Raw genomic sequence first — 13085 nt, forward strand, 5'->3', positions numbered from 1 at the left:
AATAACTTTAATGCTTTCATTTGAATCACATGTACACGTTACAAGACTCGGCAAAAAGCAAAGTCCAAATATCATTTAAATACTTTCCATCACTTTTGCTTGTAGCCAATATGAGATTAGTGATTTCTTTTGTTTTTCTTTTGAACAATGTTTTAGTTTAGTCTTTGTTATCATTTCTTTTTCGACTTCTGACATATTTGGGTATCTTAAGTGTGTTGTATTATTCTTTTAAAATATGATTGGTATTCGGGATTCAACTTGTTGGTAACAATATTATAATATATAAAAAGCGAAAAGAATAATATTTGACTTTATCTAAGGTGCTTCCGGAAAGATAATTAGAATCAGAAACGCTTTTTTTGGCCCATTAGTAAAATATACTCTGGCTATCCTTTCAGATCATAGCTTAATCTTCTCATTTAAATATACGTAGATAGACCAAAAAGGTGCGTAAAATCCAGTTATTTGCTGTTGTGCAACATATGTTGGAAAATAAAACAGGAAATATATAACCCACCTTTTCAGTGTTTAGGACCCAATCTTGTGATCCTGTCCACTTGGTTATGAGTTTACTTAGCTCTGGATTACAAAAACTGATCCATCGTCTTGGTGTTTGCAACACCATTGACAGCTAGTCCACCAACAACTCATAGATTAGCCGGCAGCTTGAAGGGAGTGCGAGTATTTTGATGACCGAATTGATTGACTCCCATCGTTTTAAACGTAACTAAAGGTTTATATATACATTTTATTTTCATGCAGAACATATTAAAGACCCAGTCTCAAACTCAACCATTACGGATGCACGAGTAGTACCTTTTGTTTTCTAACATCTGACACATTGTTTGTGTATATCTTTTTTGTAGCAGTTTTGTATAAAGATAGATTCACTGAAGAATTGATGATCACCCTTGATAAGTAATCCTCTATTACCCATAACAACTACTTAATGCTAAACATCTCATGTAATGGGGTTGGATAGCACCACCGAGACATTGCCTAAGTGGTATAAGCTCTGGGTTGGATCTGAGTCCCAGTTGGCGCAGATTCGAATCCAGAGGTAGGTTTTCTCAAGGATTCTGTTGTGATGAATAAAGATGTATGCCCTAAGCCACTCGGTTTAATCCAAAGCTCCCCGGGTAACTAATGCGGCGGCGGTGTGTGAAGAGTTTCCTCATAACGCGTGTGTGGGTGACAAATGAGAGCATTCGATAGATGGCGGTCTAGTCGGGTGACTATTCTCGAATATCAGACTTGGGGAGTAGGCCGACACAACTAGGCCCAAGTCGGTGGTCAACGGGTCACAATCTGTGAAAAATTGGATTTAGTAGTTCAAAGTGATTTGTTCGGTCAAAGTTGATCCACGGTCAATCAACTATTTGGCTGTTTAGTTCGTACAAGGTCAAGACCAAATAATTTTTACTTCCTACAAGGTCCTGGCCAAATAGTTTTTGACTAGTGATTTACAATCTTGATAGCATGTCAAAACATGTAGTTTTTGCTATTGAACAAAAGATGGTGGATCTGTTTGGATTGGGTAATTGGGTTGACATGAAACGCTAGTGGTTGAAAATATTTTCTATAGATAACTATTGTGTCAAATATGGCAATCTTTACCAATATTTGTCCAAAAGTAATATTCTGAATATAATTACCAAGTCATTATGATTACAAATTTTTTATATTTCTATGATGTTCTATGAATAAAATTCACAAATTACGGAACATTGACCCATTAGATAGATGTTAGATATAAGGTGAATCGGCTCATTTGTTAAGTAAACGGGTCTTAAACTCTCAACGTTGTTTTAAAGTTATGCAACTGTGGGATATGAGCGTGTGTGTGGTTAAGTCCTCTTTGGATGATCTCGTACTGCTGTTAAAATAAAAAAGACTAGCCAGAAGCTAGCAAGTAGACGAAACCAAACGACCCTCGATACATCGAATCAACATGTATATTAACAACAAAACCAATAACCCTTACAATAACGCCACAACTTGCGAAATGCAGGCCCAATCACGCGCTAAAATTAACTAGCTACACGACAACTCAATATCCACGAGAAAGAAAAAACTTAAAAAGAAACACGAAAAGAAAAAATCATGGGCTAACTTGAGAAACCTAAACAGAGTCGTTTAAGATTCTAAATTTGAGGATGAAAAACCTTCCTAAAACTTGTCTTCTTTTCCGAGCTCGAATAATCTTCATCAAACCTATCGGCCTCTTTCATGCTATCATCCATCACATCGACAACTTGAAGACACCAATTGAATCTGTTACGATAATTGTTCGCTTCATTTATTTTTTGTTAGAATGTAGTCAACAAATGATGTTTATTTAACCCTTTCAGCCTCTCTTGACTTTTTATATTATAAAAACGAGCCGGTAAGCATTTTGGGTCATGGGTTCAAGTCTAAAAAGCTGAAAAAATTAATTCATGACTTCGCAATAATTTCGGGTTGCTAGCAAATCGAGTAATCGCCCTGTAATTAATTGGCTCACAAAATGAGTCAGATACCTAGGTACAGTATAACAAAAAAGTTACTTTAATTTCATGCTAATAAACCTTGCATGCCTTTTTTAGAGGTAGATGTGTCTGTAAATTTGTAAATAGCTACATAAACTACTTCATGAAAGTTGTCTCTCATATGTTCCATATTTGTCTATTTCATTTTATTTTAAAAGGGGTGAGTTCTACATGTTTTTTTATTAAAATCATTCATCTATCTTTAATACAAAATAGTTTTGTGAGCCCCACGACGTTGGGGAGATTGAAAAAAAAAAAAGAATAATGTATATACTCCGTATAAGAATACTAAATAAGATGAAATATAAAAATGAATTAAAAGTAATTGAGAATGCAATTTTTACGTTATCGAAAAATTCTAACTTTAAAAATTGAGAATGCAATGGGCCCATGAGCCTCACATCAGGTCAAAAATTATTACTTAGTCTCTACATTTACATTGAAAATTTATTAAATAGAATAGTTGAAAAGAAAATCACATTTATCTTCTCCTCTACCTACTTTCTCATCTCTTCTACATATTGAACTTTTCTCTTCTAATGTTTATCTCCCCTTTTATTCAAATTATTAAGAATGTTGATTTTTTTACAGTAATCACCACCAACAAATACCATTATTTATAAGTAACCACTGTCGCCATAAAACCATTGTACCATTTCTCTTTTCCAGCAAGCGCCGTCCACCGCTGTCCACCGCCAACCTTTCTCCTTTTTTTTTTATGTATTTACTCGAATCCAAATTTTGGTAGTGGTTGAAGGGACTCCTGTTGGTAGTAGACAGTGGTCGTGGTGGTGGCATGTCGACGAGTGTGGTTGTGGTTGTGGTTGAAGGTTGATGTTGGCCGCTGACGGAGTTTGATGGTGTTTGGATGGTGGTTGCCGGATGTCGAGAATAATGGTGACAGGAGGTTGTTGTCGAGCTCGACGGTGTGTCACCGTGGGCGGTCACCCTGTTGTTTACAGAAAACATGTTTGTAGTATATAATTATAATTTTTGATAAAAATATTTTAAAGTTAATGAGCATAACATCACCTGAGAGACAATAATTTATTATAGTATACAAATACATATTATAATTGTAAACAGAAGTACAAAAAGTAACGTTCTTTTCATTTTTTCCTTTTGATTAGATACTAAGTTTATTGCTAACGATAATTCTAAAGGTTATCGTTAACGTGTATAAGTTAATTGTAAAAAGTAAAAAATATCATTTTCAAGTTATTACGTAATCGCTCAGTGTAGCAAAAAAAGGTGTAAATTGGCGGGAACACCCTGATCCCGTGTGCCTTTTTGGCACCAGCCATTGTCCACCCCACAAGGAATAGCTCCGGGCAACTCCCCTATCCTGGAACCCCAACCATGTGACAGACTGACCCCCGGAGGGATCGAACCTGCGTCTGTATGTGGCAAACTTCCACATGGTGGGTCTCCAAGAATATTTGGTTGTGGGTACCGTTGAAGCACTGCTTCTTTGGTACGTAATCGCTCAGTACAACACGTTAAACACTAACAATAGAAAAATCCTTTCAAAAATAATGATAAAGTCAATGCATTCTAAAATTGGTATTGGTACTTTAATAAATAGTTTACTAAACTTGGAAAAATCAATTAAGTAATTTCATCGAACAAACCGCGATAACTCTAATGTAACGCGAAGAAAGATACAGATTCGAGAAATATAAATGCACATTAGTCAACTATTCCAGTATCAATCATTTTTTCAAGTTTATTCGGGCTTTATTGATTTCTAAGCCCAACAAAATACCAAATATGCCCATTAATGTGTGTAGTTTTTGTTCGGTGGTCTTTTACTCCATGTATGTTAACTGAATGCATATAACACAAATATCTATTTAACAAACTCTAAAATAAAAAAAAAGTCCTTCCACACCATCCCATCTAAACTCCACCCCTTCCTTAGTGTGACGATCGCTCCAAATCCATATGGACGAACACGTCATTCATTGATTTCATTGCGAGGTATTTGACCTCTATATGATACGTTTTGTAAACATTGCATTCTTTTCAAAAGGTACACAATAAATGAATATCAATTTCTAAGGTTTTCAACGTTTGATGATTTCTACATATAGACAATCACCATAAATAATAGTTTACCATAATACATCCGTTGACAATGAAGTCAAAATAAGATACACGGTGATGATTTTGTGAATGCAAAGTTTTCTTGAATAAAGCATGTATGACTCCATGCACATAGCTTGTATCACATATAAGCAAACAGCGGAAGACTTCTAGAAACCTGAGAATAAACATGCTTAAAAGTGTCAACACAAAGGTTGGTGAGTTCATAGTTTTAATGTTGCGCATAATCTGTATATAAAGGTGAATCACAAGTTTTCAGTTGTTTCATCCCGAAACGTTTATCAAAATATTCTACGAAATTGAGCACCCTGGTAACTAAACTTAACGTATATGTATTTTATACCCTTTGTATAATCATCTTAATAATACACGCAAACCAACGTGTACGCTTCTCAAATAGCATACGTCCGTTAAAAGGCTAGCGCTCTAGCTCGGACGGGGATATCAAGCCCTATGGATCCATATACAATTATTCGCGCCCACCAGTCCATATCCTATGTACTGGCAGCTACTAGTTACCAAAGCTAAGGGATTTTCGGTTTAACTCAGTGTAGAATTTAGTATGTACTTGTGTCTTATTGCGTTTAAAATAAATTGCATGTATTCTCAGCCCAGAAATATTTAAAGTATTTAAAAAGGGAGACTATAACTCACCTTAGCAGCACATAAGGTCATTCATCAAAAAGTGACCGTAACTCGGAATGCAAGATTAACCGTAGATCTCAACTTAGAGAACATATGTTGGTCAATACATGTCTAATAAACTAGGTTGGGTTATAGTGTATCACAATCCTAATGCTCGAGAACGACATACAAAAGTTATCAAAAGTCATTTTAAAAAGTCAATTTTGACAATTGTTCAACAAAACGAGACGTGCCTTATATAAGGATTCATTTACTTGGCTAGTAGTATTTTATCAATCTCATAAAAAGGTTGTTTAAATATTAATTGCAGATTCAAAAGCAATTTCAATTAACGTCAATTATAATTCAGTTGACCATATATTTTGATTCGTTCATCGAAATTACGCGATTTCTAAATGAAAAGTTGTTGATTTTTCGCCAGCCTTCCGAAAACATGTATATCATATACCTTTTGCCAGTAATATATATATTTAATTCGTGATTCATTATAAACTGTTTAACGACAAAATTTAGCATACAAGCATGTATAAATATATACTCGAGCACTAGACATGTATACACTATTAATATATAAAAGATAAGATATGAATGCTCACGTATCAATATTGAGATTCAATATTGCAGGAAAGTACGTAGACGCAACATAGATGATAAATACTAGGTTTGGCTTGCGAACAATACCCATGAACATTACCCATAACCTCCATAGCTATAACCCATAATTTCCTTAGTTCCATCCCGTTTGAAGCTTGTTTTGAAAGTGACACGCTCATGACCTCGTCGTAATATTTTATGTATAATATTACTAAAAATATTAAGATTAATAATAATAATAATAATCTTAATAATAATAATAATAATAATTATTATTATTATTATTATTATTATTATTATTATTATTATTATTATTATTATTATTATTATAAATAAATACTTAGGGAGTAATATAAGTGTAAAAAAAACTCGAGCATAAACCTGATATTTATAGCCATAATTCCTGATTCTGATGCCCATGCGATCGCATGGGTTTTATGCCTATTTCTCATGCGATCGCATGGCCGTCAGATCCAGCTCACATATTTTTTGTTTTCTTGTTTGTCGACATAATTAAATATAATATATATAATATATAATTTAAATAAATAATTATATATTATATTAAATTCATATGCATAGTTAACTTGTAATTTTCGTTCCGATGACTCGTACGTTGTCACTCGACTTATGTCCCGGTTCTGGTTTCTCGAACGCATTTTCGTACGCTTAGAAAACTCGCAATTTACGTTTTGTGACTCGTACCTTTGTCAAAATATAGTCTTAAATTATCAATAAACTATATCATTCTAAGTGTATCTTAAACTTTCGAGTGTTTTGGTCATTTACTTCTATAAATCATTGTCTCACTATTTGTTAATATATATATATAATAACAAATCGTTTTATGACCAAGTTAATATATATTTTCAACATTCATAAACACGTTTTAAATATAAGTCTCAAGTTATTCATACAATTAATATTCCAACTTTTCATATATATTCAAATAAATATTTAAACCAATAAGTTTAATGTACGGTATCAAACAATTAATACATTGTTACATTTTCAAGTTATATTATATATATATATATATATATATATATATATATATATATATATATATATATATATATATATATATATATATATATATATATATATATATATATATATATATATATATAATTGTTCGCGAATCGTCAAGAACAACCGAAAGGTATTTGAATATATGAAAGTAGTTCAAAAATTTTGAGATTCAGTTTTACAGACTTTGCTTATCGTGTCAGAAATGTTAATCATACAAAGATTAAGTTTAAATTTGGTCAGAAATGTTCGGGTCATCACACTTAGTGTTTTGTGTGTGAAAATCAGAGTAAAACTGCCGCTCTCTTGAAAAATGACCTATCTCTTTCCTTTTATAGTGGTGAAAATTCGGGCTGAAACAGCGTCAAGAGCGCCGCTTTTCCTTCAGGAGCGGCGCTTTTGGCTTTAAACTGGAGTGGTGCTTTTGACTTTGGTGCGTCACTTTTGGCTTGACAACAGCGATGCTTTTGGCTTTAAGAACGGCGCTTCTGCTCACTGATGAAAAATGGAGACAAATCGTGCATAAGAGCGTCGCTTTTCCTTCTGGAGCGGCGCTTTTGGGCCTTCAGGAGCGGCGCTTTTTGAAATGTTCCGTGCACTTGTCATTATCTTCGCACTTTTTGAGCATTTCTTGGTCAATTTTACACCAAGTTAGGCATTTTTCCTTGAGTTGACACTTTGGCGCAGGAAAACAACTTTTGAGCCCAACGAACATCAAAACCGAATGAAATGAGGGCGATATTGCGTAATAAAATATATATAAATGGAGCAATATCAAACCCCCCTATATTTGAACCTTGCTTGTCCTCAAGCAAGCAAATCAATAGAACAAGGCTTGGAGAAGATTAACGTTTAATGATTAGAGTCAAAGTGCAATGATTAGGCAACAAGTGGTACCTTTTGAGATGAGCACTTTGTTGGCTATAATGAACTCCAAAACCTTATAAAATTTCCGAGGACCAAGCATTCTTCTACTCTCCTTCTTCTACTAGTGGCATGAGCAATAATCAACGCTTCCATAATCTTCAATCACCACCAAATCAACTACAATTCAAACCTAGGTCTACCCGAAACAATCATTCCCCAGTCAAGGTCAACTACATCACCTAAGAGGTCATCAAACACCAAATCATCAAGCCTATGATTTTTCACAATCAATACCTTAACCTCCTTGACCTTGACCAATTATGTAGGATTCGCGGGATAGCCATCAATCAAATCAAATACCAACGCTATTCACAATATAATCAAATTCACCACAATACAAACAAGGTGACTCAAAATCTAGACAACAAGCTCAAATCACCATAAAGCTCACAAAATGTACCTAAATTGAGAATGGGTCATGAAAAATCATCAAAATTACCGTTCGCCAAGGATTCCTTCGTGTAATAAGCGTATGCCCCGAAAAGTATGATCCTTTAGTCAACCCGCGATGGCTATCCCTCTTCCACTTCCATGCCCCCAAAACACCTATTTTCGTCAATTCCAAATTATAATCGTCAATTTCAAGTTTAGGGTTAAGGTGGGTGCGCCAAAGCTAGGGGACTGGGTACCCCTATCTTTATTGTTCAACCCGGGCTCGGGTCAACCGGCACTCATCAAGCTTTTTATCACAACTCTATGGTTTCTCTCATAATAGGGTGAAAGCATTGACGGAGGTTCGTGGAATTAGGGCCCCACGTGGCTAAAATAATAGATCCATCAATTCCAAATTTTGGGCGGAATTTGAATTTCTTGACGAGCGGGTGTAAGCCACTCAGGAGTGATAAAGATGAGACCTTTAACACCCGGCTAGGGAGACTTTACTCCCTAAATGAATCAAACTTAACTTGGGAGACTTTACTCCCAAACTTGGAACAAAAACTTTGACTTGAAAGACTTTACTTTCAAGTTTTGTACCCGAGAATACTTGGAAGACTTTACTTCCAAGTTTAGAGCACAAAAGTAATTCACTACAAGAAAACTGTTATCTTAGGACCCCTCGTCTGGGACCCCGCTGAAAAAGCGTCCTAAGAAAGCATAAATTGGGACGGGGCAATTCTGGGGGTCCCATTTGATATATGCAAAAGTAGTGGTGTCCTAAGATACATTACGCTTATAAAGTGGGGTCTTAAAAAGTTATAGAATAAGACATATGAATTTTGGGTCATATTATTAGATACGCTCATAATCTTGGTTCTAAAATGTTGTTTAATATGACACATTATTTGTTGGGGGTCCTATTATTCAAACTTTTTATAGGACACTTAGAAGGTGAGTCACACTATGATATGATTGTATAAACTGGTGTAATAAAATCTATATTATAGGACACATAATTTTTTGGTCATATTAGCATAGGACACTTGAGTCATTTATTTGATACAGATGTTCATAATAATAGGACGCTCGGGTATTTAAGGTCCTAATTATCATAGGACCCTTAAATTATGGTTGCATAAAAATGGACTTATTAGGACATTATCTTGTTGGCGTCTCATAATAAGTGACCAACAAGATAATAAGGTTATAACAATACAACGCTTGGGTATTTAAGGTATTAATGATCATAGGACCCTTAATATGTGGTTTCATAAATACCGACTTCTTAGGACATTATCTTGTTGGTGTCGCATAATAAGTGACCAACAAGATATAAGGTCATAAGACTATGACGCTTGGGTATTTAAGGTCATAATTATCATAGGACCCTTAAATTGTGGTTGCATAAAAATGGACTTATTAGGACATTATCTTGTTGGTGTCTCAAAATCAATGACCAACTAGATATAAGGTCATAACAATACGACGCTTGGGTAATTAAGCTCTTAATTATCACATGACCCTTAAATTTTGGTTGCATAAAAATGGACTTATTAGGACGTTATCTTGTTGGTGTCTCATAATGAGTGACCAACAAGATATAAAGTCATAATAATAGGACGCTTGGGTATCTAAAGTCGTAACTATCATAGGACACTTAAATTGTGGTTGTGAAAAAAAGGACGTATTAGGACATTACCTTGTTGGTGTCTCATAATGAGTGACTAACAAGATAATAAGGTCATAAAAATAGGACGCTTGGGTATTTAAGGTCTAAATTATCATAGAACCCTTAAATTGTGGTTGCGAACAAATGGAGTTATTATGACATTATCGTGTTGGTGTCTCATAATCAGGGCAGGCCCGGAGGGGTACAAGGTATACATTCGCCCCGGGCCCAATAATTTTAGGGGCCCAATATTATTTATTGGTCACAAAAATTACCAAGCCCAACTGCCCAAGACTTTTAAAAGTGTAGATAAGTTAAGCCCAAATGAATAAATTTAGTTTTTGTTCTTTATTTATCATGGCCCAAGTTATTAATTTATAGTGTATTCTTGTTTGATTCCTCACCAATGTGGGATACAACACATTAACTTATCACTTATTAAGTGGACAACAGATAAAGAGAGGCTGTGGCAGAACATTGAAGATCAATATCAAGGAGTATAAATTATGTTGTATCTGTATAGTTGGTGTGTTTCATTTATTAAATAAAGTAACATTAATAATCTTTAAAATATCTTTAATGACTGATATATTTGTCGTTTTTTTAATTAGCTTATATTATTCATTAGGGTCTAAGGGCCCTTTTTATCGTTTCGTTCAGGGCCCTTAAATTGTGGTTGCGAAAATATGCACTTATGACATTTACTATTTAAGTCGTATTATTTCACTTTTGTTAAAAAAAATGATTCAACTATTATATAATTGAACTTCCATTCAATATTCAAAAGCATTGATAGGCTAGTCGTTTATGTGTGACCTTTTCAACTGATTTACCTAGGTTCAAATCCCTTTTTTGTCATTTTTGTTTCAAAAATTAAAAATGTTTGTATAACAGATCGGACTTTCAGCTGGGAACCGTGGTTGGGCCATATTTAATGAATTAATTATTTATTTGTTTGGCCCAAACAACATGGCCCAAAAACATGATCGTCGATCAATAGTTAAAGCAATTGTTATCTTTTTTTTATTTACTTAGTACTTTTCAAACCTAGCTAACTCAAGTCTCAAACCATGGCTGCTCATTCATTGTACTCTTCAAACAACACGAATCCATTGCCATGAAGAAAATATTGTGATTGTGGGTATCGAGTATATCATATATGATGGACTTGCATGGACTCGAGCAAACCCAGGAAGAAGATTCGTTGGGTGTTCAGTATTTGTAAGTGCTCAATTTGCCCTAATTTTAAGTTTTTAATTTTTTCCCCCAATAGATTGTTTCTTTTGCAGGATAAACAAAGAGAGTGTAAATTTTCTATGTTTTTTGATGATGAGCTTCCAAACCAACATTACAAAGATCTGTTATACAAAATGCATTTGGAAATTAAGAAATTGAACCCTCGAATTCATGATGTTGAGATTCGAAACTCACAGAAGACTTAGCTATTTTCAAGAAAAAGCTGTAAGTTTATGATAAGTTGTTTTTAACTATGATAGCAATTGTGGTTGTCTTATGTGTATTAATTGCTATTTTGATAGTTAGATGAATGTATGTGACTGTTCTTTTTATGTCTTTTGGCTTCAAATTTTGTGTTTCAATTTGACAATTAGTACAGAAATTGGTTACAACAAGATGAACTAAGATAAGGTTTGTGATTCTTTCAATGCGTATTCATTATACATTCAGTTTACATTGCAAAGTAACTCACCCAAACTTTTAACTATGATAGCAATTGTGGTTGTCTTGTGTGTATTAGTTGCTATTTTGATAGTTAGATGAATGTATGTGACTGGTCTTTTTATGTCTTTTGGCTTCAAATTATGTGTTTTAATTTGACAATTAGTGCAGAAATTGGTTACAACAAGATGAACTAAGATAAGGTTTGCGATTCTTTCAATGCGTATTCATTGTGCATTCAGTTTACATTGCAAAGTAACTCACCCAAACAATACAGGAAAGTAACTCACCCATATTTAATGATGTATTTGATGATGTTAGTTAATGATCTAATGATACGCATTGAATACTACCCATTTTCCCATTACTTAATTTGGATAGAATTAATTACCATATTGAACTCTGCATTTTTAGAAAATAAAAAATACTGTATTACGTACTATAGTAGACTGAACATAAACAAACAAAACAAATGGAATCCTTCCTTTTAAGGTTGTTAAAGTTTGGATCAGAAGAAAGTGTTCTCCATCATATCAAAATATAGAAAGGGACTAATTGTGACAGTTTTAAGCAACATCAAGTCAACAGCAAAGTGCAGACCAACATACAACCGCTAACAAGGAATCACCTCTTTGGGTGTTCACTTTTGTGTAGTATAGTTTTATTAGAGGATCTTTTCCTCTTATATGACTCTTGTAAGATTCGAAGGCACTTAATTAGTTTGAAATAACTGTCAAAAAGCACTTAATTAGCCTTTATTTTTATTTTGTTAATAGTCATGTTAGATATAGCAATATAAATAACATCAAAATCCACATAATACAAAGGAAAAATGGAAGCAATATAATCAACTAATCATAAGTAATAGCAATTACTACTAACATTTACATTAATTAACTGGGTAACATTTATTCAAAATCTAAAAAATACCAACATAAATCTAGATTTCTTTCTACTAATATTTACATTCACCGGGTAACATACCCAAATCGGTATGCAAAAACACCCAACTCATAGGCCCAAAAACACGACATGTGTATCCTCATTTCAAACCCACTCCCTCGGATGTGTGGAATATAACCTTTGTGGCCGGAGATAGGGCAACACATTGCCAAGTCATCAAAAGGACGGCGGTTATGTAACCATAATTCATGCAACAAATGAAAAACCTTGGTTCTCACCGCAACCACCAAGTCCGGCACTGGTGGGAATGTTTTATTCAAAACTTGTAATCCGACATGCTTTGCTTCTATTTGGTGAGAGGCAAACAAGATCAAACCATAAACATAAACCGCCTCTATAATTTGGCTGTTCGTAGCTTCTTCCAAAAGACGATGCCCTAACTCGGTGTAAGATTTATCAAAATAATTTATCAAACCCATGCCAAAATTGCATTAGGGTTTCCAAAAAATAACAACGTTCGATAATATGATCCATCTTAGGTTTTTCTCCAAGTTACTAGATCCCACCTATCTAAGGATATCCTTTTACAAACCAAAGGATCGTCGGAAAGATTTAAAAAGCTTTTGCAA

This window comes from Rutidosis leptorrhynchoides, chromosome 2, assembly GCF_046630445.1.
Source record: "Rutidosis leptorrhynchoides isolate AG116_Rl617_1_P2 chromosome 2, CSIRO_AGI_Rlap_v1, whole genome shotgun sequence".
Taxonomy (NCBI): domain Eukaryota; kingdom Viridiplantae; phylum Streptophyta; class Magnoliopsida; order Asterales; family Asteraceae; genus Rutidosis; species Rutidosis leptorrhynchoides.